The sequence below is a fragment of the Anomaloglossus baeobatrachus genome, chromosome 6 (assembly GCF_048569485.1).
Source record: "Anomaloglossus baeobatrachus isolate aAnoBae1 chromosome 6, aAnoBae1.hap1, whole genome shotgun sequence".
In the NCBI taxonomy this organism is placed as follows: domain Eukaryota; kingdom Metazoa; phylum Chordata; class Amphibia; order Anura; family Aromobatidae; genus Anomaloglossus; species Anomaloglossus baeobatrachus.
The window spans coordinates 554912612-554919879 of record NC_134358.1 but is presented as its reverse complement, the minus strand read 5'-3'; positions in this window follow the sequence as shown (position 1 = coordinate 554919879).

Sequence of the window (7268 nt, the reverse complement as noted above, 5' to 3'; positions counted from 1 at the left end):
CCTCTCGATCTATGACCCTCCCCTATATTGGATCTTGTCCTCAAGCTCCGGTGTCTGTGTCTCCTTCTCTCTGACTCTGTTCACCTTTGTCTGCTTCTGGGTCCCAGTGGCTTTCTAGCCAGTTGACTCTCTAAGCCCGCTGGGGTGAGTCGTAGGCTCTAAACCTCCCAAGATTACCTTAGGGTTCCCTGAATGGCTCTAGCATCTAGCATCTGGCTCTAGCCACGTCTTCTCACACTTAAACCCTATTATAGACTGGCTCTTCTTGAGACTACCCAACCATCCTCTTTCCGCACCTGTCACCGCCCCTTTAACCCTATCTCTTCCATTCTGTTGCTTGTAGACAGTCAGTAACAAACGCAACCTCAGTGCTCACTTAGCCAACCAGAAAGATCACTTTATTCCTTACATCGTTATGACAGACATGACCTTCCTTTGCTTCCTTCCTTTTAGTTTGGGGAACTACCTCTCGATCTGTCCCCCTCTGCTATATTGGATTTCGTCCTTAAGCTTCGGGGCTTGTGTCTCCTTCTCCTTGATTCCGTTCACCTTTGTCTGATTCTGGGCCCCAGCCACTCTCTAGCCGGATGACTGTTTAAGCCTGACAAGGAGACCTCTCAAGATTACCTCAGGGTTCCCTGACTGGCCCTAGCTAGCACTGAGGCCACATCTTCTCACACTCAAACCCTATTTTAGACTGCCTCCTCTCAAGACCTCCCAACCGTCCTCTTTCCGCATCTGTCACTACCCCTTTAACTCTTCCATCATTGTGCTATTGCAGCCCAATCATTAGGTGGCACCTCTGGTAACAGTCCCACAATACTTTATCTGGAACCTGCACCCAGCTAGCAGCATTACATTTTATCATACACATTTAGAAAGAAGCAAAACATACTGCACTCTACATAACCATACACTTTACATGGCGGGGCTCGACCAACTCGTACACACCACCCCACTTAAATATGGTCATCCCCAACCATAATTTTAACACATACTTGCATTATATACACTGTATATATATATATATATATATATATATATATATATATATATATATATATATATATACACATATACATATATATATATATATATATATATATATATATATATATATATATATATATATATATATACACCGTACAGACCACAAGTTTGGACACACCTTCTCATCTCTAGAACAACTGTTAAGAGGAGACTTTGTGCAGCAGCCTTCATGGTAAAATAGCTGCTAGGAAACCACTGCTAAGGACAGGCAACAAGCAGAAGAGACTTGTTTGGGCTAAAGAACACAAGGAATGGACATTAGACCAGTGGAAATCTGTGCTTTGGTCTGATGAGTCCAAATTTGAGATCTTTGGATCCAACCACCCTGTCTTTGTAGAAAAGGTGAACGGATGGACTCTACATGGCTGGTTCCCACCGTGAAGCATGGAGGAGGAGGTGTGATGGTGTGGGGGGGGGCTTTGCTGGTGACACTGTTGAGGATTTATTCAAAATTGAAGGCATACTGAACCAGCATGGCTACCACAGCATCTTGCAGCGGCGTGCTATTCCATCCGGTTTGCGTTTAGTTGGACCATCATTTATTTTTCAACAGGACAATGATCCCAAACACCCCTCCAGGCTGTGTAAGGGCTATTTGACTAAGAAGGAGAGTGATGGGGTGCTACACCAGATGACCTGGCCTCCACAGTCACCAGACCTGAACCCAATTGAGATGGTTTGGGGTTAACTGGACCGCAGAGTGAAGGCAAAAGGGCAAAAAGGGCTAAGCATCTCTGGGAACTCCTTCAAGACTGTTGGAAGACCATTTCCGATGACCACCTCTTGAAGCTCATCAAGAGAATGCCAAGAGTGTGCAAAGCAGTAATCAAAGCAAAAGGCGGCAACTGTGAAGAACCTAGAATATAAGACATATTTTCAGTTGTTTCACACTTTTTTGTTAAGTATTTCATTCCACATGTTTTAATTCATAGTTTTGATGCCTTCAATGTGAATCTACAATTTTCAGAGTCATGAAAATAAAGAAAACTCTTTGAATGAGAAGGTGTGTCCAAACCTTTGGCTTGTACTGTATATATATATATATATATATATATATATATATATACATATATATATATATATATATCTAGCTATAGTACTCGGCATTGCCTGGGATGCTAATTGTCTCTTTGTCTCTCTCCCAGTCTCTGTGTCTCTCTGTCTCTGTCTCTCTACCTCTTTCCCTATCTGCCTTTTTGGTGGTGTCTGTCTCCTTGTCTGTGTCTATCTGTGTCTGTCTGAATGAATTATAAAAAGTTAAGACCAGAATTCATTTCACTCTTTCAAGTTTACATTGCAGAGATTGACCACCTCCTACATACCTCCCCACTTAAATATGGTTGCTCCCTAACCATACATTTTAACTATATATATAGTGTGTGTGTATATATATATATATATATATATATATATATATATATATATACATATATATATATATATATACACTATAAGGGGATGAATAATATTGCACGCCCCAATTTTCAGTTTATTATTTCTTGTAAAAGTTTAAAATAAGCAATAAATGTCACAATTATATCCCACTTGTTATTGATTCTTCCCCACAACGTTAAAAATTTTTATCTTTATGTTTGAAGCCTGAAATGTGGGAAAAGGTTGAAAAATTCAAGGGGGCTGAATACTTTTGCAAGGCACTGTATATCTATGTATATGTATGTGTGTATATATAAATATATATATATATATATATATATATATATTTACTTATTTTTAAACTGAATAACAAAAAGTTAAGATCAGAGTTCATTTCACTCATCCAGGTTTACACTGCAGAGCTTCACCACCTCCTACAGATGGACAGACAGACAGACACAGACAGACAGACAGATAGATAGATGGGTAGATAGATAGAGGGATAGATAGATAGAGGGATAGATAGATAGATAGATAGAGGGATAGATAGATAGATAGATAGATAGAGGGATAGATAGATAGATAGATAGAGGGATGGATAGATAGAGGGATGGATAGAGGGATAGATAGATAGATAGATAGATAGATAGATAGATAGATAGATAGATAGATAGATAGATATGTCGCGGGCGGAGGAGGGGACGCTTCGCTCTCCCACTGCTCGGGTCCGGCCGCTGCTGCGGCTGCCGCTGCTCGGTGGTGGCTCGAGCAGTGGGCCGGATCCCGGGGACTCGAGCGGCGCTCCTCGCCCGTGAGTGAAAAGGGTGGGGATTGGATTGTGGGGATTTGGTTATTGTCCGTGACGCCACCCACGGTTGTGATATTGATGACACCACCGCTGCTCTGGACGGGGATCCCGGGAGCGATGACAGGGAGCAGCCTGGATGTTAGTTCTCCCCTCCGTGGGTAGGGGGTTGGTGGTCCCGGGGCCCGGTGATAGGGTAGGGATGGATGGCAGGCGGGTTATGGGGAATGGTGAGGTGCAGGGTTGCGGGGGCAGCGCTGTGCCGCACGGCACGGTGGTACTCACTCAGCCAATGATGAGGACACAGTTCTCGGTAAAACACACGGCTGGATGGACGGGTCCCACAGACGGCTGCTGTTGTTTCTCCCGGCAGGTTGATGGTGACTGCCTTTCCCTGCACCTATGTAGTGTAATGGTTCCAATGGGTTCCCACCGGTAACCCGCTCCCCAGCTTGGATGGGTGCTGGAGGAGCCCCTTTTGCCCGCAAGCTCTGGCCCTGGGAACTTTAGCCTTGGCGGTGACTGTGTTTCCCTCTCTCGGTTGGACGGTTGCCTTCTGACGGGACTTGGCTGCTGGGAAACCCAGGAGGTTCCCTTTGCTAACGGATTTGGCAAATTCACGGCGACTCCTAGCCTTGCCGGGGTCCGTAAGCCCCTGCCGGATGGTGCTGGCTTCTCTTTGCGTACCGGTCCGGTACCGCCGGGCCACCGCCCGTCCACGGTCCTTACGGTAGACTCCGATTGGCCACTCCTGCAGACGGTCACCACCGTCTGCCAACCTTGCTGATCCGTCCGGGCTACACACCCGGACCAACTTCAGGCTTCTCCACTACTACTTTCCTTCCTCTCACTTTCACTTCCCACTCTGAACTCTCTCCACTCCTCAACTCATCTGCCTGCTTTTCCCGCCTCCAGGACTGTGAACTCCTCTGTGGGCGGGACCAACCGCCTGGCCCACCCCCCTGGTGTGAACATCAGCCCCTGGAGGAAGGCAACAAGGGTTTGTGTCTGACTTCGGTGTGCCTGACCAGGAGTGTGGGGTGTGTTGGTGTTGTTCTCTGTGGCCCCTGGCTTGTCCAGGGCGCCACAGATAGATAGAGGGATAGATAGAGGGATAGATAGAGGGATATATAGAGGGATAGATAGATAGATAGAGGGATAGATAGATAGAGGGATAGATAGATAGAGGGATAGATAGAGGGATATATAGAGGGATATATAGAGGGATAGATAGATAGATAGATAAAGGGATGGATAGATAGAGGGATGGATAGAGGGATAGATAGATAGATAGATAGATAGATAGATAGATAGATAGATAGATAGATAGATAGATAGAGGGATAGATAGATAGAGGGATAGATAGATAGAGGGATAGATAGATAGAGGGATAGATAGATAGATAGATAGATAGATAGATAGATAGATAGATAGATAGATAGATAGAGGGATAGATAGATAGAGGGATAGATAGATAGATAGATAGATAGATAGATAGATACAGGGATAGATAGAGGGATAGATAGAAGGATAGATAGATAGATAGATAGATAGATAGATAGATAGAGGGATAGATAGAGGGATAGAGGGTTAGATGGATGGATAGATAGAGAGAGATAGATTTTTTGTACAATAGGAATTGTTATCCCTTTCATTACAGTATAATCAGTGTTTGGTGTTTATTCTCTTGCAGATCTATAATAAAGATGTTTTGCTGACAACTTTCCATGGAAGTCTTAAGAACAGAGGCAGTGGTACCTCGGGCTCGTTCTCGGTGTTGCTGCTGCCTGTAAAGGCTTTTCTGGTTCTACTTCATTTCCTTTTATGCAAGCTACTTAATTAACTTTAGATTAAAAAAAACACAAAGCAATGGAGCCACCGCAGTTCATGATGGTAACAAGTTACTCAGGAGAATAGAGAGCTGTGCCGTGCCGGAGCTGCGAGTGTGGGGGGCTCGCCCCTGATGTGTTACTATGTGACCTGACTATGTCTGAGACCACCAGTGTACACTCAGCACCAGCTGCCCATTATCATACCTGACCCACCAGCTCTGGAATGTTATGCAAAGTGTGTCATTGTCCTCAATGACCTATAAAACCAGAGCCTGCACTGACACACTGTAACAAACAGTCATAAAATGGATTTGGTAATAATCACCTATATCCACTGAATAACTTAACTGACACCTTCATCTACTTATAACAAGCCACACTGTGCCGTCACCTATAGCCACCTAATGGATTGAACCGTCACCTACATCCACTGACTGTACCAAGCTGTGTATGTCACATGTGATATACCAACACTAAGTAGCGAGTGTTTGTGAAGTGTCAAGGAAATGATACAGGGTTTTCTAAATATTTTTAAAATATAAATTTGAAAATTGTGACGTGAATTTGTATTCAGCCCCCTGTAGTCTGATACCCCTAAATAAAATTCTGAGCGATCAATTATCTCCAGAAGTCACCAAATTAGTAAATTGAGCCCACTTGTGCGAGAATAATTCTCAGTATAACTACAGCTGTTCTGTGAAAGCCTCAGAGGCATAGGGATCAAACAGCATCATGAAAACCAAGTAACACACCAGACAGGTCAGGGATAAAGTTGTGGGGAAGAGTAAAGCAGGGTTAGGTTATAGTATTGTGAGGTGTCAAGAAAATGATACATTGTTTTCTAAATATTTTTAAAATATAAATTTGAAAATTGTGACGTGAATTTGTATTCAGCCCCCTATAGTCTGATATCCCTAATTAAATTCCTGAGTGACCAATTGCCTCCAGAACCATCTAATTAGTAAATTGAGTCCAACTGTGTGTAATTTATTTTCAGTATAACTAAAGCTGTTCTGTGAAGACCTCAGAGGTTTAGAGATCAAACTGCATAATGAAACCAAGGAACACATCAGACAGGTCAGGGATAAAGTTGTGGGGAAGAGTAAAACAGGGTTAGGTTATAGAAAAAAATAGCCCAAGCTGTGAACTTCTCATAGAGCACTGATCAATCCAAGAATGGATGGAGTATGGCACAAATGCAAACCAACTGTCAAGGGACCAATGTGCGGAGCATCTTGTGTTGGTATATTCTGCCATGCTCACCTGCAGAGACAGTACTTGCTGTTCTATCGTGCAGGGCTTTTTGCAGGTTTAGATGCTCTGCTGTTTGTCTTGACACCTATGGACGGGTTGTCTCCCAACTCTGGCTTCTACGCTGATCCTAGGAGGTGCCTACGTAGATGTTCCTCGATCCTGGTGATTTCTCTGCTTCATTAGGGAGCATGCATGCCCGGAACATCACCAGCCGTACTTCCTGGTTATATAGTAGTGCTCTTGGCTCCCGTAGTGTTTAGTGATCTGATCTTGGATCTTGACTCTGAACTGTTGCTGACTCTTCTCTGTATGTCTCCTTGTTTTTGTTTGTTACCTCCAGGCTTCTGATCTTGAACCTCCTCCCCTGCTCCCTATATCCTGTATGTACTCTCCTGGAATCCTGACCCTTGGCTTGTATCTTGACCTCGTCTCTGTCTGCTCTCAATGCCTGTCGTTACCTCCTTGCTTCTGACCTCGGCTTGTTTGACTACCTCTCCATTCACTGCACGCAAGTAGTGTCAAGCACCACCTAGTGACGGACATCACATCTATCAAGAAATGGCTGTCCACCTAAACTGACATCCCAAGAAGGAGACCTCTAATTAGAAAAGCAGTCAAGATGCCGATGGGCACTGGAGGAACCACAGAGATCACAGCTCGAGGGGGAGAACCTGTCCACAGGACGATTATTAGTCTTATAATCCACAAATCTGGTCTTTATGAAAGAGCAGCAAAAAAAAGAAGTCCTGTTTGCGGTTTGCAAAAAGCCATGTAGGGGACACAGTGAGCATGTGGAGAAAGGTGATCTGGTTTGATGAGACCAAAGTCCAACTTTTTGGGCTAAATGCAAAATGCTATGTTAGGTGGAAAACTAACGCTGCACATCACCCGGAGAACACCATCCCCACTGTCACACATGGTGGAGGCAGCATCCTGCTGTGGGGAGGCTTTCC